At 46.7% G+C, this 24,650-nt stretch overlaps 1 long non-coding RNA gene across 1 annotated transcript; it reads right to left on the bottom strand.

The window, feature by feature from the left end:
* Positions 1-5,994: 5,994 nt before the first annotated feature.
* LOC130277706 (uncharacterized) lies at positions 5,995-24,650 on the bottom strand. Its single transcript, XR_008845539.1, has 4 exons — positions 24,491-24,650; positions 15,385-15,542; positions 6,306-6,458; positions 5,995-6,123 (listed from the first exon to the last, which is right to left on the bottom strand). It is a non-coding gene; the product is annotated as an uncharacterized LOC130277706 (long non-coding RNA).

Raw genomic sequence — 24,650 nt, forward strand, 5'->3', positions numbered from 1 at the left:
AATACTTATAACTTTACTTTAAGGACCCTTGACTATGCATTTGAGGACTTGACTATGCAAAACAGTGGATTAAACACAACATGACATTTGGACTTTGCATGTAACATAATAATCATGACTAGACTTAAAGGGGTATTCCAGGGAAAAACATTATCCCATTTTATATTGTTAAAGGGGTATTCCAGGCCAAAACTTTTTTTTATCAACTGGCTCCAGAAAGTTAAACAGATTTGTAAATTACTTCTATTAATAAATCTTAATCCTTCCAATAATTATCAACTGCTGAAGTTGAGTTCTTTTTTGTCTGGCAACAGTGCTCTCTGCTGACATCTCTGCTTGTCTCGGGAACTGCACAGAGTAGAAGAGGTTTGCTATGGGATTTGCTTCTACTCTGGACAGTTCCCGAGACAGGTGTCATCAGAGAACACTTAGACAGAAAAGAACAACTCAACTTCAGCAGCTCATAAGTACTGAAAGGATTAAGATTTTTTAATAGAAGTAAGGTACAAATCTGTTTAATTTTCTGGAGCCTGTTGATATATAAAAAAAAAGTTTTTTCCTGGATAACCTTTAATACTTTACACTAGACATTTGCGGATTGGGTTGCCTGAGGCTTTCTGCCCAATGCCTTGGCTACTGGGGTCCCTTGGCATTTAAAACACTTCTCCCCAGAACACTATATTAAGTTTATTCTAGACATTTTTATGCCAGATAACAGATATAGATAACATTTTGGCATTTCTGTTACCTCATATTGACTATGTGCATTACCTAGTATCAGAAGTACCTTCTGGCCAGTAAAGCACCCTGTGTACGAACACAAGAACATATGACATTCAACATTTGACATATGACATTAAAGTAAACTGTGTGTAGACTGTGAGTGCTACAGTACTACTGCATGTGACTTGAGGTGTACATTACTTGTGGTGTGCATAACTATGTGTACTACACATACTGCTTATTGTATATGTACAAAATGCTTAGTCTCTTTATATGGCTGGTATCTGCCCTTGCATGGACCGTTGGGACCTACGCAGCACCATCTCTTGGGACTCAGGAACGACATGTTCCCCCCCTTCAGCAGCTGAAGTAGGTTGTAACTCTGGACTGGCAGGACTTAGTGTTGCTCACGAATATTCGCAATGCGAATTTTATTCGCGAATATCGCATATTCGCGAATTCGCGAATATAACACTATATATTCGTAATTATGAATATTCGTTTTTTTTTCACAGTACACATCACAGTGATCATCCCTCTCTGCTTCCAGCTTGTGTGGTGTAAGAAGGCTCTAATACTACTGTGTGAGACTGGCGTGCGAATTTTCGCGAATATTACGAATATGCGAATTTAGCGAATATATGACGAATATTCATCTATATATTCACGAAATATCGCAAATTCGAATATGGCCTATGCCGCTCAACACTAGCAGGACTTGGACTTGGGGGTTTGGACATGGGTGAAGCAGGTGGTCTGGAGACTGGAGTATACTCTTGCACCAACGGTGACAGAACTTGAGCCGGTGTGGTGACTAGAGTTGGTTGTACAGGCCCACAGGTTGGCATGAAACCGAAGATTGCAGCTCGGCCAGGAGGGAACATGGGAACATCCATGGACTGGTGAGTTCCCTCTCCGGGCACATACTCCCTTGTAGGTTTGACTGGTGGTGAGGGAGGTATAGGGAGCACAGGCAGATCCTTTTTGTGACACAACTTGATTAGATTACGATGAATGACTTGCGGTTCGTACCCTGACTTCTGGATTGCATACACATCTGAGTCGGAATAGGGTACTGCAGTCACTGTATGGAGCTTCGTTTACCAGATGGAGTCCAGTTTCTGGGTTCTCAGGAACTTCCGCAGCCAGACCTTGTCACCTATCTAGAGAGGTTTGGCGGAGGCATGACGGTTGTAGTCTTGCTGCTGCCTATGTTGAGCCTCATCCATCTTTCTGTTGACAATCTCTTTTGCTTCCTGGATCCTTCTTTGGTGGTTGGAGACCCATTCCATAGAAGCTTGCGGAGAGTTATTGAATGGAGCTTGGAGTCCAAACATGCGATCTTTTGGTAGCTGGCCATGTCAGACCATCATCAAATAGAACGGAGTGTATCCAGTGGAACAGTGCACTGTTTTGTTATAAATCTCCAATAGTTAGGGTAACAACCGGGGCCACTCTTCGTGTCTAGACACAGACGCTGCTCGCAGTATGTGAATGAAGACTTGATTGATTCTCTCACAGAGCCCATTCCCTTGAGGGTAATAAGCAGTCATCTGGTGTTTCTTGCAGGCATGAAATTGACACAGCTCCTGGAAGAGTTGGGCCTCAAAGGCCGTTCCTCAATCAGTGAGGACAGACTCCGGACATCCGAGGATTTGTACCCAGTGGGAGTAGAACATCTTGACTGTGATTTTGGCTGTAAGATCTTTGACTGGCATGACTACAACCAACTTGGAGTAATTATCCACCATGATGAGATATAAGAATACCCAGACCAATTAGGAGACAACTTGACATGGTCTAGCGCGACCAACTGGTTAGGCCTTTCACTCTGGATGGAATGGAGGGGTGCTCTGGCATCCTTGCGCCCGTTTTTGGTGACATTGTAGATGGCACACTCACTGCACCATTTCTCAATGTCGCTCACATCCCAATCCAGTAAAACCGCCGACTGCCAGTGGCTTCTGTCTTGTGGACTCTGAAGTGTCCCGCCTGATCATGGTAGGCATTGAGGACCATCGCCGTGTCCCTTCGGGGAACCAGGATCTGATGAAGTCGCTCACCTGAAACCGGATCCAAAGAGTTTCAGTACAACAGTCCCTTGTGTATGAACAGTCGCTTCCTTTGTCGCCACAAACACTTCAACTCGTAGTCGTTCCTAGCCCGGCTTAGATGGGTTGGTACCTTTTTCATTAGAAGGGAGTCTAACAGGTCCCCCATGACTCGACTTTCGTTTTGCAGAGTCCTCCAGGTGTATAAATCTTCCTGGACCTTCTGGGACCTAGATTCCCCTTCTTTGAAGGTGGTCACAGTTTTCTGACTCACGAATCTCTGGTAGAATGGGGGCATCTCCATGCCTTCCCACTCGGCTTCGACAGGTGGTTCTTCGCCGGGGGCCATTCGAGATAGTATATCAGCTTTGACATTGGACTTGCCGGTTCTGTACTTGATGGTGAAGTCATAATTGGCCAACCTTGAAGCCCACCGCTGCTCAATGGCACCCAGTTTGGCAGTGGTCAGGTGGGCCAGCGGATTATCTGTATAGACAGTGAACGGGGGGGGGGGGGCAGCCATGTATTCTTTAAACCTCTCAGTCACAGCCCATACGAGGGCAAGGAGTTCCAGCTTGAAAGAGCTGTAATTGGAATCGTTCTTCTCTGCTCCACGCACACAGATTAGGACTGGCATAGGCTATCACTCGCTCTTGTCCTCCCTGGACTTGGGATAGGACCGCCGCCAAACCTTCGAAGCTGGCATTGGTATACAGCCAGAATGGCTGAGTGTAGTCTGGATACGCCAGGATGGGTGGTTCTCTCATCAGGTGTTTCAGGGCTTGGAAAGCTGTCTTGTGCCTCTTGGTCCAGTCCACAGGTAGCTTCCCACTGTAGTTCTCCTTCGCTGTACCTCGCAAGAGGGCTGTGAGGGGTTCTGCAATCTGGACGAGGTGAGGAATGAAGCGGCGGGAGTAGCCGGCAAATCCAAGGAAGCTCCGGAAGTCTTTCACTGTGTGCGGGGTAGGCCAGTTCTTAACAATTTCTACCTTGTCGGTATTAGGCTGGACTCCCTCGGTGCTGACAACGCGACCAAGGTAGTGTACCTGATGTTTAATCAGATGGCACTTGGGTTGATCTTCAGTCCATGTTTGATCAACACTTGGAATACGTCCGACAGATGCTCCTGGTAGGACTTAGAGTATACGATGGCATCATCGAGGTACAGCAGGACATTCTGGAATTTTAAGTGGCCCAAGCATCGCTCCATCCTGCCGCTGGAAGGTAGCAGGGGCATTGCACAGCCCGAACGGCATACTCTTGAATCAAACAATCCCATGGGGGTCACGAAGGCTGTCTTCTCTTGGTCTTCCACAGCCATAGGCACTTGCCAATAACAACTGGTTAAGTCCAAGGTAGAGAAGTATGCTGCCTACCCAAGGGCGGTGAGTCATTCCTCGATTCTTGGAAGAGGATAAGCGTCCTTATGGGTGATATCATTCAGTTTCCAATAATCGACACAGAAACGGATGGTCCTATCCTTCTTTTTGACCAGGACAAGGGGCGCCGCCCAGGGACTCTGACTTTCCTGGATGACATCTGCGTCCCTCATGTCAACTAACATCTTCTTGACAGTTTGGTACATGCCTGGCGCAAACGCACAGTGTCTCTCTTTGATATGTGGGCTGTCGCCTGTCAAAATCCAATGCTGGATCATGGACGTACGTCCAAAGTCTGTAGGATGTTTACTGAAGGCTTCTTGGTACCTCCTGGCGACATTGATGACCCAGTTGACTTGATCCTTCGGCATGGTCTCGTCTCCCACTTCAAGTAGTGCACACCAGGGTTCGGGAGGACTTTCCACAGAATCTGAGCTGCTTGCTGTCGAGCCACTTTGTGTTCTGATAAAATGTCACTTGGTTCTAAAAGATACAACTGGGCCACTGGAGTATACTTTGGTAAGATGGTAGCCACACTTGACAGATTTACTAGCCGGACGGGAACTTTCCTATTAATAACTGTGACTAGACTCCTTGCTGCTCGAACTAGTGGATGAACGTCCTACTATATAGGCTCTAACAGGGCTTGATAGTCCTTGTTTCTCACTCCAGGACGTGCACGGCACCACAGGATTGTCTCTGTGTTAGGTTGTAAGGTTACCGATCTGATGTCTTGAATCAGTACTTTGCAAACTTCTCCTCATCAATTGGCAAACTTCTGCTCCGCTTGGAGAACCTTTAAGTGGTGCTGTGCAGCCCGCTGGCCTGAGGGGGACATGTAGGGCAGAAAGGCATGCAAAGAATCTATTATGTAAGTAAAGCAATATTTCATGATATTCATACCCAATGTGAATTCTGCAGACCCCTTATCAGACACATCAGTTACAATGACTCCCTATCCATTAAGCCCATGTTTTTCCAATGTAATGGTGGACTCCGAATATCCACGCCTGGGTATTGGTTTACCGTTACCTGCCACTACCTTGAAATCAACACTCTCAGGTTCACACAACAAATTAGCATTCCAGTACTTGTAAAACATGTCTTTAGATATAGTGGACACTTGTGAACCTGTATCTATTAGCGCCTCCAATGGGATACCTTCTACAATGACTTTTACATAGGGGCAGGGGGCATATAGTGAGAGTCCTTTCTTAGATTGTTCTGAGTTCTGACTTGATATCTGCTTCCCTGAGGGCTGGTCCGCGACCTCAGGGGAAATCTGTTTTAATCCCAACATTGTACCTTCCAATGTCCCGATTTGTTGCAATAGGTACAAAAGGGCCTTTGAGTCCCTGGGGGCCTATTGGACAGATTCTGGCAGGGGTTAACTTGACGAGGGGCAGAAGCAGATACAGGTCTCTTAGGTAGGGGCGGTTCATGGTTGGCCTGAGTGACCTGACTGGCAAGTTCCTTCACATACTGAGTCAGTTGTTCAATGTCCTGTTTGACACTCTGAAATTCTGAGGCTGTGGAGGCTGGTAGGGTATTGGACACTGGGGCGAGAGCTGGTGGTGGTGGTGGTATAGGGCTGGCTGCTGCACCCAGGGGTTCTGGCATAGAGGCATAACTCTCTTCAGACTTTTATACCCCTAACATCCTCAACTGAGCTTTGTCCCATTTGTTAAGAGCCCCTTCAATAATCCTGTCCATCAATACTTTGTTACCCTGATTGGGAGTGATACCAACAGTATCTAGAGCATTTTGTAAAGCCCTGCATAAGCTCTCAGACTCTCACCTGGTTTTCGTCGCCTCTAGTAAAACCGGAGCCGTACCTCTGACAGAAAATGTGACTCAAATACCTGATATAACCCTTCGAAGATCGGTTCTACCGTAGCCTTCATGGAGGCGGGCCAGGTGCGGACTTCCTCAAGTGCTGGTCCTTGTAGTTGTCTTGTGAGCAGTGGTACCTGTTGATTAGGAGGGAGAGCGTAAAAGACAAACAAGCTCTGAATATTTTCTTGAAATCCCTCAGGGTAAAGGGGTCTCCGCTGTAGGTAGGAATGACAGGATTCCCCAGAAATATTGGTGCGGTTGCTTGGGCACCCACATGATTGACATCGACTGCAAGCGGGACTGGCAGGACCCCTACCTCTGGTGTAGCAGATGTTCCCGCTGCTGGTGATGGAGGGGCACTTTCGCCAGGTTGATCTGGAGAGTTGGGTGCTGATATGTTGTCAATCTCTTTGAGTCACTTTAAGAAGACTTGAGTGTGCTGTCACTTTAAGATTTGAGTGCGCTGTCACTGTAAGAAGATTTGAGTGCATTGTCACTTTAAGAAGATTTGAATGTGTCGTTGCTTTATGAGGATTTGAGTGCGCCATCACTTGAGTGCACTGTCTCTTTAAGATGCCTTGCAATACACTGTAGCTTTGCATTCCCTTCCAGGCAGTGGAAGAGAGAGTGGTATCTGGTAACTATAAAAGCAAGTACACTAAACGATTGTTTGAGCTAGTGATTGTGTGTCTGTATACAAGAGTGTGAAATATACAAGTGAGTGCAAGTATAAAAGTGAAAGGGACTTTAAATTCTGGGAGTTTAATTGAAATATTTGATTGTTTTTTTTTTCTGTTCATTTTTGCAATCCCCAAATCTAGTATGGCCTCCATGTTGGAAAAGGCAGTCCAGTGTGTATCTTGCACAATGTATGCAATCCTTGAACAGAACTTTGAGGGTGCATATTGTTGTGTGAGATGTGTGCGAGTTGTTCATTTGGTAGCCCAGATCCTGGATCTAAAGGAGCAACTGGCAACACTGAGATGTATTGACAACTGGGAGAGGAGTCTCCTGCTCACTGAGCAAGTACTCTCTGAGGTAGAGGTGGGGGAGGATAGTGGGATGGAGGTGCAGGACAGTAAGGCAGCTAGCTGGGTTACAGTTAGAAAACGGGGTAGAGGGAAAAGTGTCAGGGAGGCTAGTCCTGAACTGGCACACCCCAACAAGTTTGCCTGTTTGGCAGATGAGGGGGATGCCATTTCAGAGCTAGCAGTACTGCAGCAGGACTCTGCCTCTGACCACCAGGGGGGTGTCTGCTCCAGTAAGGAGGGAGGAAGGAGTGCAGGGCAGGCGGGACAGGTACTGGTAGTAAGGCACTCAATTATAAGGGGGACAGATAGAGTGATCTGTCACAAAGACCAGGATCGCCGATCAGTGTGTTGTCTTCCTGGAGCTCGAGTTCGGCACATCGTGGATCAGGTTGACAGGTTGCTGGGTGGGGCTGGGGAGGACCCAGCAGTCATGGTACATATTGGCACCAATGGCAAAGTAAGAGGTAGGTGGAGTGTCCTTAAAAATTGTTTCAGGGACATAGGCCGCAAGCTTAACCCCTTAAGGACCGAGCCCTTTTTCACCTTAAGGACCGGAGCGTTTTTTGCAATTCTGACCACTGTCACTTTAAACATTAATAACTCTGGAATGCTTTTAGTTATCATTCTGATTCCGAGATAGTTTTTTCGTGACATATTCTACTTTAACTTAGTGGTAAAATTTTATGGTAACTTGCATCCTTTCTTGGTGAAAAATCCCCAAATTTGATGAAAAAAATGAAAATTTAGCATTTTTCTAACTTTGAAGCTCTCTGCTTGTAAGGAAAATGGATATTCAAAATAATTTTTTTGGGGTTCACATATACAATATGTCTACTTTATGTTTGCATCATAAAATGTATGAGTTTTTACTTTTGGAAGACACCAGAGGGCTTCAAAGTTCAGCAGCAATTTTGAAATTTTTCCCAAAATTTTCAAACTCGCTATTTTTCATGGACCAGTTCAGGTTTGAAGTGGATTTGAAGGGTCTTCATATTAGAAATACCCCATAAAAGACCCCATTATAAAAACTACACCCCCCAAAGTATTCAAAATGACATTCAGTAAGTGTATTAACCCTTTAGGTGTTTCACAGGAATAGCAGCAAAGTGAAGGAGAAAATTCAAAATCTTCATTTTTTACACTTGCATGTTCTTGTAGACACAATTTTTGAATTTTTGCAAGGGGTAAAAAGAAGAAAATTTTTACTTGTATTTGAACCCCAATTTCTCTCGAGTAAGCACATACCTCATATGTCTATGTTAATTGTTCGGCGGGCGCAGTAGAGGGCTCAGAAGGGAAGGAGCGACAAATGGTTTTTGGGGGGCAGGTCACCTTTAGGAAGCCCCTATGGTGCCAGGACAGCAAAAAAACACACATGGCATACCATTTTGGAAACTAGACCCCTCAGGGAATGTAACAAGTGGTAAAGTGAACCTTAATACCCCACAGGTGTTTCACGACTTTTGCATATGTAAAAAAAAATATATATTTTTTTTACCTAAAATGCTTGATTTCCCAAAAATTTTACATTTTTAAAAAGTGTAATAGCAGAAAATACCCCCCAAAATTTGAAGCCCAATTTCTCCCGATTCAGAAAACACCCCATATGGGGGTGAAAAGTGCTCTGCTGGCGCACTACAGGTCTCAGAAGAGAAGGAGTCACATTTGGCTTTTTGAAAGCAAATTTTGCTCTGGGGGCATGCCGCATTTAGGAAGCCCCTATGGTGCCAGGACAGCAAAAATACACACATGGCATACCATTTTGGAAACTAGACCCTTCAGGGAACGTAACAAGGGGTAAAGTGAACCTTAATACCCCACAGGTGTTTCACGACTTTTGCATATGTAAAAAAAATTATTTTTTTTTACCTAAAATGCTTGGTTTCCCAAAAATTTTACATTTTTAAAAAGGGTAATAGCAGAAAATATCCGCCAAAATATGTGTCCCTAAACTGTTGCCTTGAAATACGACAGGGCTCCAAAGTGAGAGCGCCATGCGCATTTGAGGCCTAAATTAGGGACTTGCATAGGGGTGGACATAGGGGTATTCTACGCCAGTGATTCCCAAACAGGGTGCCTCCAGCTGTTGTAAAACTCCCAGCATGCCTGGACAGTCAGTGGCTATCTGGCAATACTGGGAGTAGTTGTTTTGCAACAGCTGGAGGCTCCGTTCTGGAAACAGTGGCGTACCAGACGTTTTTCATTTTTATTGGGGAGGGGAGGGGGGCTGTGTAGGGGTATGTGTATATGTAGTGTTTTTTACTTTTTATTTTATTTTGTGGTAGTGTAGTGTAGTGTTTTTAGGGTACAGTCGCACGGGCGGGGGGTTCACAGTAGTTTCTCGCTGGCAGTTTGAGCAGCGGCAGAAAATTTGCTGCAGCTCAAACTTGCAGCCGGATACTTACTGTAATCCTCTGCCCATGTGAGTGTACCCTGAACGTTCACATTGGGGGGGGGAAACATCCAGCTGTTGCAAAACTACAACTCCCAGCATGGACGGTCTATCAGTGCATGCTGGGAGTTGTAGTTTTGCAACAGCTGGAGACACACAGGTTGTGAAACACCGAGTTTGGTAACAAACTCAGTGTTTTGCAACCAGTGTGCCTTCAGCTGTTGCAAAAGCTACAACCCCCAGCATGTACGGACAGCGGAAGGGCATGCTGGGTCTTGTAGTTATGCAACAGCCGGAGGCATACTACATTGGCTGGGGATGCTGGGGATTGTAGTTATGCAACAGCTGGAGACACACTGGTTTACTACTTAACTCAGTGTGCCTTCAGCTGTTGCAAAACTACAACTCTCAGCAGTCACCGACAGCCAACGGGCATGCTGGGAGTTGTAGTTATGCAACCACCAGATGCACCACTACAACTCCCAGCATGCACTTTAGCTGATTGTGCAAGCTGGGAGTTGTAGTTACACAACAGCTGAAGGTACACTTTTCCATAGAAAGAATGTGCCTCCAGCTGTTGCAAAACTACAAGTCCCAGCATGCCCATAAGGGCATGCTGGGAGTTGTGGTGGTCTGCCTCCTGCTGTTGCATAACTACAGCTCCCAGCATGCCCTTGTTGCATGCTGGGAGCTGTTGCTAAGCAACAGCAGGAGGCTGTCACTCACCTCCAACGATCCACACAGGACTGTCCCTCGCCGCCGCCGCCGTCGCTCCTGGGGCCCCGATCCCAACAGGGATGCCGGGGATCGGGGTCCCCAGCACCCGGGGTCGTCTTCCTGCACCCGCTCACGTCCTCCGGAAGAGGGGCGGAGCGGGTTGCGGGAGTGACACCCGCAGCAGGCGCCCTGATTGGTCGGCCGGTAATCCGGCCGACGAATCAGGGCGATCGTGAGGTGGCACCAGTGCCACCTCACTCCTGCAGGCTCTGGCTGTTCGGGGCCGTCTCTGACGGCCCCGATCAGCCAGTAATTCCGGGTCATTGTGTCACTGGAGACCCGATTGACCCGGAATCCGCCGCAGATCGCTGGACTGAATTGTCCAGTGATCTGCGGCAAACGCCGACATGGGGGGACATAATGACCCCCCTGGGCGATATGCCGGGATGCCTGCTGAACGATTTCAGCAGGCATCCGGCTCCTGCTCCCCTCCGGCTAGCGGTGGGGGCCAGAAATGCTCAGGGCGTATCCATACGCCCTCGGTCCTTAAGGACTTGGAAACGGGGGCGTATGGATACGCCCTATGTCCTTAAGGGGTTAAGGTAAGGACCTCCAAGGTAATATTTTCTGAAATATTACCTGTACCACGAGCCCCACCAGAGAGGCAGCGGGAGATTGGGGAGATAAACAAGTGGCTCAGAAGCTGATGTAGGAAGGAGGGGTTTAGGTTCATGGAAAACTGGGCCGACTTTGCTGTCGGATACCGGCTCTACCGTAGGGACGGGCTGCACATCAATGGGGAGGGTGCAGTTGTCCTTGGGGAGAAGATGGCTAGAAGGGTGATAGTGAGGATAGAGAGGGAGGACTTATTAATATACCTGGGTGTGGAGTTGAAGGACTATTTAGAATGGTTAATAGGGATGGGATTGCATGTTGCAAATTGCATGTTGACTAATGCCAGAAGTCTGACCAATAAAACAGAGGAACTGGAGTGGTTAGTGTCTGAGGAGGATTATGACATAGTGGGTATAACAGAGACTTGGTTGGACAATAGCTGTAATTAGGAGGTCAACATACAGGGTTATAGTCTATTCAGGAAGGATTGGACAAAACGGAAAGGGGGAGGAGTTTGTCTTTATGTGAAATAGAGTCTGAAGGCCGCACTGCAGGAGGACATATGAGAGGGAAATGATAATGAAAATTAAAAAATTCTTATAGGGGTCTGCTATATGCCACCAAACATAATGGAAGAGGCAGAAGATCAATTACTGAGGCAAATAAACAAAGCAGCAAATCCAAATGACGTGATAATAATGGGGGACTTTAACTATCCTGATATAAATTGGGAGACTGAGACCTGTGAATCTCATAAAGGAAACAGGTTTCTGACTATAGCAAAAGACAATTATCTGTCCAGAATGGTGCATGACCCGACCAGAGGGGGCGCCCTACTAGATTCAATATTATCCAACAGACCTGACAGAGTAACTAATGTGCAAGTAGAAGGACACCTAGGAAATAGTGATCATAATAAAATACATTATAACTTGTTCTTCAATAAGGGAATCTCTTGAGGGGCCACAAAAACAATGAACTTTAGGGATACAAAGTTTGATCAACTCAGAGAAGCCCTTAAAGGGGTATTCCAGGCAAAAACTTTCTTTTATATATCAACTGGCTCCGGAAAGCCAAAAACAAGAATACTGACACTAAATTGGAGACTTTTAAAAATATCTTAAATTCTCACTGTAAGATGTATACACCTTATGGGAATAAAAGGGTCAGAAATAAAAGAAAACCAATATGGATGAATAAAAACGTTAAGGGGGAAATAAATGACAAAAATAAAGCATTTAAACTACTAATACAGGATGACAGTGAAGAAGCATTAAAAAGCTATAGAGAAAAATTTAAAATATGTAAAAAAAAAAAAAAAACAGATAAAAGCCACAAAAATAGAGTCAGAAAGACTCATTGCCAAAGAGAGTAAAACTAACCCCAAAATGTTTTTTTTAACTATTTAAATTGCAAAAAGGGGTAAAAATGAAAATATTGGCCCTTTAAAAAATAATGAGGAAGAAATTTTAAACGGGGATCAGGAAAAAGAAAATATATTAAACAAATTCTTCTCCACTGTATTCACTGAGGAAAAGGAAATGCCAGGTGAAATACAGCACAGGTCCCCTGTCTAACCCAGGAAGAAGTACAGTGCCGCCTACAAAAAATCAAAATAGACAAATCGCCAGGTCCAGATGGCATTCACCCCTGTGTTCTAAAGGAATTAAGTAGTGTAATTGCCTATTTTTAATATTCAGGGACTCTATAGTAATAGGGAATGTTCCCCAATATTTAAAAAGGGGTCAAAAGGTGACCCTGGGAATTATAGACCTGTTAATTTAACCTCCGTTGTATGTAAATAGTTTGAGGGTTTTCTAAGAGATGCTATTTTGGAATATCTTTATAAAAATAAATGTATAACTCCATATCAGCATGGGTTTATGAGGGATCGGTCCTGTCAAACTATCCAGATCAGCTTTTATGAGGAGGTGAGCTCCAGACTAGACCAGGGGGAATCGCTGGATGTCGTATATCTGGATTTTTCCAAAGCATTTGATATGGTGCCCATAAAAGGTTGTTGCAAAAAATGATAATGCTTGGACTGGGGGAAGAATGTGTGCAAGTGGGTAAGTAACTGGCTCAGTGATAGGACACAGAGGGTGGTTATTAATGGTACTTATTCTGATTCTATTACAATAAATGGCAGTATAGTGACACTGCAGGAGAGCCCCAGGTCACTGAGGGACTCAACCTGACAGGGCCTAAGTGTAGTGCAGAACCATGTCCTGTGCTAGGACATCCCATATATATAGGGTGAATGTATACAGGAGTGGTCCGGCACTACGAGGGTGTTAGGAGGCGCTGGGTGGGGGTGGATGTTAATTGCTAAGTGCGGTCGTGTGGTGGTGCTCTGGAAAATGTAACAGTGTAATCTTCATGTGTAGACAAGAGAGTAAAGGAATACCGGCAACTCACCGACTTCACGTCATCCAACTTTATTCTTTATTAGAATGAATACTCACATAGAATCAATAATAAAGAAGTCGGATGACGTGAAGTCGGTGAGTTGCCGGTATTCCTTTACTCTCTTCTCTGCATATATATAGGGTGAACATACCCTGATTGTTAGATTCAAATGCAACCTGTAACCTGAGGCCATGTAACCCGTGTGTATCATACAGGCAGTCCATCCAGCTGCCATTAAAGGAGAACTATCATGCAGAAAAACTTGTCCTTTATCCAATGGATGGGGAAGAGTTTTAGATAGCAGAGGGTCCCGGCAGTCGGACCCCAGCTTTCCCCATTCTGCTATCTCTGGCTCTGCTATATAGATACATGGAGGGGACATGTTGGCTGCCTCTTTGTGCGGGGTTCAACACATTCCGTTCCTGGGGAGAGCCAGGCTCCGATGCAGAAGATCGTGGGGGGGTCCCAGCAGTCAGAGCTCCCCCCTCCCCGCCTTCTAAAACTTATCCCCTATACTTTGGATGCTACATGATACTTATCCGCCTAAGCGGTTATTCAGGAATAGAACAACAGCTAGTTTTAAAAACAGCACCACACCTTTCCATTACACCTTTTTAGTATTACAACTTGGCTTCATTCACTTCAATGGTACTGAGCTGCAATATCACACACAACCTGCTGACAGATGTGGTGCTGTTTTTGGAACAAATAAGATTTTTTTTACTCCTAGATAATTTAATAACACTCTTGCCCCTTTTTTTAATAGACAATGACAATCTTCATGAGGATGTGGTCTCCATTTGTGCTCCAATGTAAGTAAACAAGATATTCATGTTGGTGCCAATAGCACCTGATAGAGGCCTCGTTGTTATCTTTGTTATGGGGCACCCTGCCCTCTAGGTACAGCATAACTAGCGTAACTAATAGTTGGAGACTGTATAAAGGCATTTACCCCACGCTGTAGATGGCTGCACTGCTGTATGACAAAGTCCATTTTATGTAAAACCTTTTGTTGTTGACGTGTAATTCCCACATAACAAAACCTTTGAACCTTTCTCTGCTGAGCTGGCAGCAGTCTCACACATTTCTACATAAGTTGTAATTGGGTCAAGAGTCATATTATTACTTTGAAGAACGGGAATGACATCTTCCTGTCAGATTTCAACATCTTTCTGCTAGGATTCCAAGAAATGGAATGAAGTTGTGATAACCAAGCTGTCTAGATCCAGAGGCTTAAAGGGGTACTCTGGTGGAAAACACGTTTTTTTTAATCAACTGGTGCCAGAAAGTTATACAGATTTGTAAATTAATTCTATTTAAAAATCTTAAGCCTTCTAGTACTTATCAGCTGCTGTGTGCTTTCCTTTCTGTCTGACCATAGTGCTCTCTGCTGACACCTCTGTCCATGTCAGGAACTGTCCAGAGCAGGATAGGTTTTCTACGGGGGATTTGCTTCTGCTCTGGACAGTTCCTGACATGGACATAGGTGTCAGCAGAGAGCACTGTGGTCAGAAAGAAAGGAAATTTAAAATGAAAAGAACTTCCTCTGTAGTATACAGCAGCTGATAAGTACTGGAAGGATTAAGATTTTTTAATAGAAGTCATTTACAAATCTGTTTAACTGATCTGGCACCAGGTAATTAAAAAAAAATAGTTTTCCCACTGGAGTAAAAGATAGGGTAAAAGATGTCTGATTGCGGGGGGTCCCAACGCTGGGAACCTCCAAGATCTCTGCAGCAACCTCTGTCATCTGGTGCATTGAGCGAGCTTCCCTCCGTGCCTGATGATTGGCGATGCAGGGACTGGAGGATCGTGACGGCCATCACACTCCCTCCCATAGACTTGCATTGAGGGGGCGGGGCATGACATCCCGAGGGGGCAGGGCCGTAACATCACAATCCTCCAGCCCCTGCATTGCCAGTCATAAGGCATGGCGTGAAGCTCGCTCCATGCACCAGATGACAGGGGGTGCTGCAGGAGAGATTGTGGGGGCTCCCAGCAGTGGGACCCCCATGATTAGACATCTTATCCCCTATCCTTTGGATAAGAGATGAGATGTCTCGGGGCGGAGTACCCCTTTAATCTGAAGCTCCTTGGTCCCAATGCTAAATCTTTAGGAGGCAACACACCTACCATATGCCATTCATACTATTGACCCCCCATAAACACATATGAATGTGTAATTCTTAACATCGGGTGCATTTACATAAGATAATAGAAGAAAGAAATACCTTGGCTGGTTTAATTTAAAGGGGAAAAGGAATCTGATGCATGTACTGTACTTGTCTCCATTTTCCATACAACGTGCTTTTCATGTAGAATGATCCCTTTTCTTTTACGTCTTGCGCTTATTTCTCCATTTTAATGACATTTGAAGAAATGCCAATGTCTAGACAAATGAAAGACTGTTAAACAATATTACATTTTCCTCTTCAATATGGCCAAAAAATGTTGGCAAACATTGGCACTGCTCTGGATGACATGTTCCACAAAGACACAAACACAAGTTACAACCTGTACTTTAAAAAGGTTTTATTTCATACATGGATGTCATCCCTGTCATGTTTGTATACCTTCTATGGTCTTGTATTTTTTCCCTTCAAGAATATTAAGGATGAAATATCGTCCTTTTGTTGCACAATAATCTATCACAAAGTATGATTTGTTACACCAATACGGAGTCAGGGACATGCGTTATGAGGGGATTTGTTGTCCAATGTGCTACTAGGCAACCATCTGGTATTATGCCCACCAGGGTTTACTCTTGTATTGAAAGAATGTGCTTTAAAGGGGTACTCCGCCCCTAGACAGCATATTCCCTATCCAAAGGATAGGGGATAAGATGTCTGATAGCTGCGGTCCAGCTGTTGGGGACCCCCGCGATCTCCCTGCTGCACCCGGCATTCGTTTAGAGCTTCGGTGCAGTGCTGGATTCTCGTGACATCACAGCCATGCCCCCTCAATGCAAGTCTTTTGGGGGGGGGGGGGGGGGGGGGCATGACGGCCGTCATGCCCCCTCCCATAGACTTGCATTGAGGGGGCATGGCTGTGTCGTCACGAGCGGGGAGTGACTGTGACGTCACGAGCCTCCGCATCGCAAGTCATCGAGGACCGAGCGAAGTTCTCTCCATGCACCAGACGTCTGGGGTGCCGGTGCCAAGATCGCAGGGGAACCCAGTGGCGGGACACCCGCGATCAGACATCTTATCCCCTATCCAAAGGATAGGGGATAAGATGTCTATGGGCAGAGTACCCCTTTAAGGTCTAAGATAGTGCCAGGCAGCAAAGCATTTTCTCAACATTAGCAATGCTTCTTGATGGGGATGTAAACATTTCACCCTGGCAACTAAACGGAGTAAAACCTTTGGAGTTGATAAGTCAGGATTTAGCTTGAAATGTTCATTGTAATAGTGGACTCTGCATACGACCTGAAGACCCCGATCATCCAAAGCTGAGTCCTCCACCTGCAGTTAGGCTGTCATTCACACCACAGCAGTATCGCCTCCACCCAAATTCTCATACAGAAAGAGAGATGTCACACTAGTGCATGAAGGGGAGACACATAGGGGGGGGGGGATTTATCAAAACTTGTGCAGAGGAAAAATTGCCCAGTTGCCCATAGCAACCAATCAGATCGCTTCTTTCATTTTTAACAAGGCCCCTGCAAAAAGAAAGAAACAATATGATTGGTTGATATGAGCAACTGAGTAACGTTTCCTTTGCACTGATTTTGATAAATCTTCTCCATAGTGCAGAACATCCAATTCCAATCTCCAGGACAAGTAGCTTTTTATTCTCACAATCAGGATTAAACAAAACCCCTTATTGAACAATGCAAATTCACCAAACGGGTTGAAGCTTGACCTAGGTTCTCATGGTTTTGTCCAGGGAAAGGCTTGGGTAGTGGTATTTGGGATTCCCACCAGCAGTCCACCATATAATTTATGATACTAATATAATCTATGATACTGATGATTTGTGGATGAACCCTATGGAAATAAGGGATTGTCCATAGCAGACAACCCCTTTTAAGTGACACAAAACCCAATGTAATAATATATTTAACATTTTTTTTCGATTGTATTAGGTATATGAAAACTTTATAACATATAACTTTACAACATACAGTGATGCTTTAAAGTTTATACAACTTTTAGAATCTTCTATATTTCTGCCATTTGACCGAAAATTACATCAGATTTGTACAAGTCCTAAAAATTGATAAAGAGAACCAAATCAAACAAATGGGTCAAAAATATTAGACTTAGCAATTTCTTTATAGAGAAACATTATCCATTATCCAATCTCACATATCTGGTAAAAATGTACAAACCATTGTTTTTAGTATCTGGTATGACCCCCTTGTGCAGCAATAACTGCATCTAAACAATTCCATTTTTTTTTTTGAGGTTTCATTTTTTCCTCCTTACCTTCTAATAGACATAACTCTTTTATTTTTCCATCTAAAGTCCTGTACCTGTGTTCCTGCCTTGTCCTTCTGCCCTGCCAGCTAAGTCCTTCCCGCCATGTCCTGTCTGCCCCGTTCTGCCAGTCCATGTCAATGTCACGCCATCCCTCAGCTACCTGTGTGGACGAGTCGTGCCAGGGGTAGCGACCTGGGTGCCACCTGTTGCAGCAAGACCATCCCACTTTGCGGCGGGCTCCCTGGCACGGCTCAAGTCTCCATCCACACAGGTCCAGAGAATCCACCTCCTGCCATCCTCCTGGGGTGATTCCTTGTCACGATGCCGGCTGGCAGGTAGTGGATCCTCTGTGCCAGAGAGGGATTGGCGTGGACCGTGCTAGTGGACCGGTTCTAAGCCACTACTGGTTTTCACCAGAGCCCGCCGCAAAGCGGGATGGTCTTGCTGCGGCGGTAGTGACCAGGTCGTATCCACTAGCAACGGCTCACCTCTCTGGCTGCTGAAGATAGGCGCGGTACAAGGGAGTAGGCAAAAGCAAGGTCGGACGTAGCAGAAGGTCGGGGCAGGCAGCAAGGATCGTAGTCAGGGGCAACGGCAGAAGGTCTGGAAACACAGGCAAGGAACACACAAGGAACGCTTTCACTGGCACTAAGGCAACAAGATCCGGCAAGGGAGTGCAGGGGAAGTGAGGTGATATAGGGAAGTGCACAGGTGAACACACTGATTGGAACCACTGCGCCAATCAGCGGCGCAGTGGCCCTTTAAATCGCAGAGACCCGGCGCGCGCGCGCCCTAGGGAGCGGGGCCGCGCGCGCCGGGACAGAACAGACGGAGAGCGAGTCAGGTAGGGGAGCCGGGGTGCGCATCGCGAGCGGGCGCTACCCGCATCGCGAATCGCATCCCGGCTGGCAGCGGAATCGCAGCGCCCCGGGTCAGAGGACGTGACCGGAGCGCTGCCGCGGGGAGAGTGAAGCGAGCGCTCCGGGGAGGAGCGGGGACCCGGAGCGCTCGGCGTAACAGTACCCCCCCCCTTGGGTCTCCCCCTCTTCTTAGAGCCTGAGAACCTGAGGAGCAGACTTTTGTCTAGGATGTTGTCCTCAGGTTCCCAGGATCTCTCTTCAGGACCACAACCCTCCCAGTCCACTAAAAAAAAATTTTTCCCTCTGACCTTTTTGGCAGCTAAAATTTCTTTGACCGAGAAGATGTCCGAGGAGCCGGAAACAGGAGTGGGAGGAACAGATTTGGGAGAAAAACGGTTGAGGATGAGTGGTTTGAGAAGAGAGACGTGAAAGGCATTAGGGATACGAAGAGAGTGAGGAAGAAGAAGTTTATAAGAGACAGGATTAATTTGACACAAAATTTTGAAAGGACCAAGATAGCGTGGTCCCAACTTGTAGCTAGGGACACGGAAGCGGACATATTTAGCGGAGAGCCATACCTTGTCTCCAGGGGAAAAAACGGGGGGAGCTCTTCTTTTCTTATCCGCGAACTTCTTCATGCGTGATGAAGCCTGTAAGAGAGAATTTTGGGTCTCTCTCCATATGATGGAAAGGTCACGAGAAATTTCATCCACAGCGGGCAGACCAGAGGGCAAGGGAGTAGGGAGGGGGGGAAGAGGGTGACGGCCGTACACCACGAAAAATGGGGATTTGGAGGAAGACTCAGAGACCCTGAAGTTATACGAGAATTCGGCCCATGGGAGGAGATCTGCCCAGTCATCCTGGCGGGAGGAAACAAAATGTCGCAAATAATCACCCAAGATCTGGTTAATCCTTTCTACTTGTCCATTGGACTGGGGATGATATGCAGAAGAAAAATTTAATTTAATCTTGAGTTGTTTACAGAGAGCCCTCCAGAATTTAGACACGAATTGGACGCCTCTATCCGAGACAATCTGCGTAGGCAACCCGTGAAGACGAAAAATGTGTACAAAAAATTGTTTAGCCAACTGAGGCGCAGAAGGAAGACCAGGAAGAGGGATGAAATGTGCCATTTTGGAGAATCGATCAACGACCACCCAAATAACAGTGTTGCCACGGGAAGGGGGTAAATCAGTAATAAAATCCATACCAATCAGAGACCAAGGCTGTTCGGGGACAGGCAGAGGATGAAGAAAACCAGCGGGCTTCTGGCGAGGAGTCTTATCCCGGGCACAGATAGTGCAGGCTCGCACAAAGTCCACAACATCCGTCTCCAGAGTCGGCCACCAATAGAAGCGGGAGATGAGTTGCACAGATTTCTTGATACCCGCATGACCTGCGAGATGGGAGGAGTGACCCCATTTGAGGATTCCGAGGCGTTGGCGAGGAGAAACAAAGGTCTTTCCTGGAGGAGTCTGCCTGATGGAGGCAGGAGAAGTGGAGATCAGGCAGTCAGGTGGAATGATGTGTTGCGGAGAGAGTTCAACTTCTGAGGCATCCGAGGAACGAGAGAGAGCATCGGCCCTAATGTTCTTATCGGCAGGACGAAAGTGAATCTCAAAATTAAATCGGGCAAAGAACAGAGACCACCGGGCCTGGCGAGGATTCAGCCGTTGGGCAGACTGGAGGTAGGAGAGGTTCTTGTGGTCGGTGTAGATAATAACAGGAGAACTTGATCCCTCCAGCAGATGCCTCCATTCCTCAAGTGCTAATTTAATGGCTAGAAGCTCTCGATCCCCGATGGAGTAGTTCCTCTCCGCTGGAGAGAAGGTCCTAGAGAAAAAACCACAAGTGACAGCATGCCCGGAAGAATTTTTTTGTAGAAGAACAGCTCCAGCTCCCACTGAGGAGGCATCAACCTCCAATAGGAAGGGTTTGGAAGGGTCAGGTCTGGAGAGGACGGGAGCCGAAGAAAAGGCAGACTTGAGTCGTTTAAAGGCGTCTTCTGCTTGAGGGGGCCAGGACTTGGGATCAGCATTTTTTTTGGTTAAAGCCACGATAGGAGCCACAATGGTAGAAAAATGTGGAATAAATTGCCTGTAATAATTGGCGAACCCCAAAAAGCGTTGGATAGCACGGAGTCCGGAGGGGCGTGGCCAATCTAAGACGGCAGAGAGTTTGTCTGGATCCATCTGTAGTCCCTGGCCAGAGACCAAATATCCTAGAAAAGGAAGAGATTGGCATTCAAACAGACATTTCTCAATTTTGGCATAGAGTTGGTTGTCACGAAGTCTCTGAAGAACCATACGGACATGCTGGCGGTGTTCTTCTAGATTGGCAGAAAAAATTAGGATATCGTCCAGATATACAACAACACAGGAGTATAACAGATCACGAAAAATTTCATTGACAAAGTCTTGGAAGACGGCAGGGGCGTTGCACAGTCCAAAGGGCATGACCAGATACTCAAAGTGTCCATCTCTGGTGTTAAATGCCGTTTTCCACTCGTCCCCCTCTCTGATGCGGATGAGGTTATAGGCGCCTCTTAAGTCCAATTTAGTGAAGATGTGGGCACCTTGGAGGCGATCAAAGAGTTCAGAGATGAGGGGTAAGGGGTAGCGGTTCTTAACCGTGATTTTATTAAGACCGCGGTAGTCAATGCATGGACGTAGGGAGCCATCTTTTTTGGACACAAAGAAAAATCCGGCTCCGGCAGGAGAGGAGGATTTACGGATAAAGCCCTTTTTTAGATTCTCCTGGACGTATTCGGACATGGCAAGAGTCTCTGGGGCAGAGAGAGGATAAATTCTGCCCCGGGGTGGAGTAGTGCCCGGGAGGAGGTCGATAGGGCAATCATAAGGCCTGTGAGGAGGTAGAGTCTCAGCTTGTTTTTTGCAGAAAACATCCGCGAAGTCCATATAGGCCTTAGGGAGACCGGTTACTGGAGGAACCACAGAGTTACGGCAAGGGTTACTGGGAACCGGTTTTAGACAGTTCTTGGAACAAGAGGACCCCCAACTCTTGATCTCCCCAGTGGACCAATCCAGGGTAGGGGAATGAAGTTGAAGCCAGGGAAGTCCAAGGAGAATTTCCGAGGTGCAATTGGGGAGGACCAAAAGTTCAATCCTCTCATGATGAGATCCGATGCTCATAAGAAGGGGCTCCGTGCGGAAACGTATGGTACAGTCCAATCTTTCATTATTTACACAATTGATGTAGAGGGGTCTGGCGAGACTGGTCACCGGGATGTTGAACCTGTTGACGAGAGAGGCCAAAATAAAATTTCCTGCAGATCCAGAGTCCAAGAAGGCCACTGTAGAGAAGGAGAAGGCAGAGGCAGACATCCGCACAGGCACAGTAAGACGTGGAGAAGCAGAGTAGACATCAAGGACTGTCTCATCTTTGTGCGGAGTCAGCGTACGTCTTTCCAGGCGGGGAGGACGGATAGGACAATCTCTCAGGAAGTGTTCGGTACTAGCACAGTACAGGCAGAGGTTCTCCATACGGCGTCGTGTCCTCTCTTGAGGTGTCAGGCGAGACCGGTCGACCTGCATAGCCTCCACGGCGGGAGGCACAGGAACAGATTGCAGGGGACCAGAGGAGAGAGGAGCCGAGGAGAAGAAACGCCTCGTGCGAACAGAGTCCATATCTTGGCGGAGTTCCTGACGCCTTTCGGAAAAACGCATGTCAATGCGAGTGGCTAGGTGAATAAGTTCATGTAGATTAGCAGGAATTTCTCGTGCGGCCAGAACATCTTTAATGTTGCTGGATAGGCCTTTTTTGAAGGTCGCGCAGAGGGCCTCATTATTCCAGGACAATTCTGAAGCAAGAGTACGGAATTGTACGGCATACTCGCCAACGGAAGAATTACCCTGGACCAGGTTCAACAGGGCAGTCTCAGCAGAAGAGGCTCGGGCAGGTTCCTCAAAGACACTTCGGATTTCCGAGAAGAAGGAGTGTACAGAGGCAGTGACGGGGTCATTGCGGTCCCAGAGCGGTGTGGCCCATGACAGGGCTTTTCCGGACAGAAGGCTGACTACGAAAGCCACCTTAGACCTTTCAGTGGGAAACAGGTCCGACATCATCTCCAGATGCAGGGAACATTGGGAAAGAAAGCCACGGCAAAACTTAGAGTCCCCATCAAATTTATCCGGCAAGGATAAGCGTATCCCAGGAGCGGCCACTCGCTGCGGAGGAGGTGCAGGAGCTGGCGGAGGAGATGACTGCTGAAGCTGTGGTAGTAACTGTTGTAGCATAACGGTCAGTTGAGACAGCTGTTGGCCTTGTTGCGCTATCTGTTGTGACTGCTGGGCGACCACCGTGGTGAGGTCAGCGACAACTGGCAGAGGAACTTCAGCGGGATCCATGGCCGGATCTACTGTCACGATGCCGGCTGGCAGGTAGTGGATCCTCTGTGCCAGAGAGGGATTGGCGTGGACCGTGCTAGTGGACCGGTTCTAAGCCACTACTGGTTTTCACCAGAGCCCGCCGCAAAGCGGGATGGTCTTGCTGCGGCGGTAGTGACCAGGTCGTATCCACTAGCAACGGCTCACCTCTCTGGCTGCTGAAGATAGGCGCGGTACAAGGGAGTAGGCAAAAGCAAGGTCGGACGTAGCAGAAGGTCGGGGCAGGCAGCAAGGATCGTAGTCAGGGGCAACGGCAGAAGGTCTGGAAACACAGGCAAGGAACACACAAGGAACGCTTTCACTGGCACTAAGGCAACAAGATCCGGCAAGGGAGTGCAGGGGAAGTGAGGTGATATAGGGAAGTGCACAGGTGAACACACTGATTGGAACCACTGCGCCAATCAGCGGCGCAGTGGCCCTTTAAATCGCAGAGACCCGGCGCGCGCGCGCCCTAGGGAGCGGGGCCGCGCGCGCCGGGACAGAACAGACGGAGAGCGAGTCAGGTAGGGGAGCCGGGGTGCGCATCGCGAGCGGGCGCTACCCGCATCGCGAATCGCATCCCGGCTGGCAGCGGAATCGCAGCGCCCCGGGTCAGAGGACGTGACCGGAGCGCTGCCGCGGGGAGAGTGAAGCGAGCGCTCCGGGGAGGAGCGGGGACCCGGAGCGCTCGGCGTAACATTCCTAACAGTAAGATCCGGCCTGTCCTAACACTGTAGTTTTTTTTTAGGACCATTTTTTTATGGCACCTTTTGATCGAGTTTTATTCATTTTTTCCTAGTATATGAAGTGACCAATAATAAAAAAAATTACGCTTGAGACTTTACTGTATACGTTCATTCGATTCCAATTTTTTGTAACTCCTTTTTTGTGCTCCTTCTTGTCAGTGGTGGATTTTGATTTGGTTCTCTTTATCTACGTTTAGGACATGTGTGAAAATCCGATGTAGTTTTAGGTCAAATGAATACAGAAATATGGAAAATTCGAAAGGGTTCACAAACTTTTAAGCACCAATATAATAGTTAGACACGTTAGAAATAAATTATAAAAATTCTTCCTTTCATATGACTAATGAACTTCACCCTTTGTGTATACAGGAGTACTGCATTACCTAATGTGTGTTTTGCATTGTCGCCTTCACCGGACAGCGATCTGTGTCTCAACCTGCCCGTGACTCAGCTGACTGGGGGTTGGGGCAGGTGGGGGGTTGTAGATTGAGCATGACATCTCCATCGCGTAGCATTAAATCATCTGAAGAGTGAGAATCCTCAGCTGTCTACACGTCTGAGAGCCTCTTACCATGTGCATGACTGGTTTATTGTAACAACTCAACAGATTGTACTAGTAGTGACGAGTTTTGCATTTCTTCATGTAATTTTTCAGTCTGGATACTTTGTTATAGGACTTATTGTATTTCTTTTCGCGTCTACAACAAATTCATATTAAAATATGTGTTTCTGTAGTTTAAAGCGTACCTGTCATATAACAAAAAAATAATGCTTATATTTGTTACTCACTAGGTCGTGCACTTGTTTTTTTAAAAATCTGTCCAGCTTGTGTTTCTGGCTCACAAATTCCTCTGTTCTGCCGCTCACTCATTCTTACATTCACTGGTCAGGAAAGGAAAGCATTGAGCCTGCCCTCACTCACCATGCATATTCACTTCCTCCCTTAGTCTGCTGTGCTGTGCTGGGTCTCTTTAACCAATCACTGCAGTGTTCTTTGTAACCCCATCTTCTCTGTTTACCTTCATAGTCTTTTACATTCTGATGCTGTTTGATAGGGCAGAAGTGAGCACAGATGAGTACTA

This window comes from Hyla sarda, chromosome 6, assembly GCF_029499605.1.
Source record: "Hyla sarda isolate aHylSar1 chromosome 6, aHylSar1.hap1, whole genome shotgun sequence".
NCBI lineage: Eukaryota > Metazoa > Chordata > Amphibia > Anura > Hylidae > Hyla > Hyla sarda.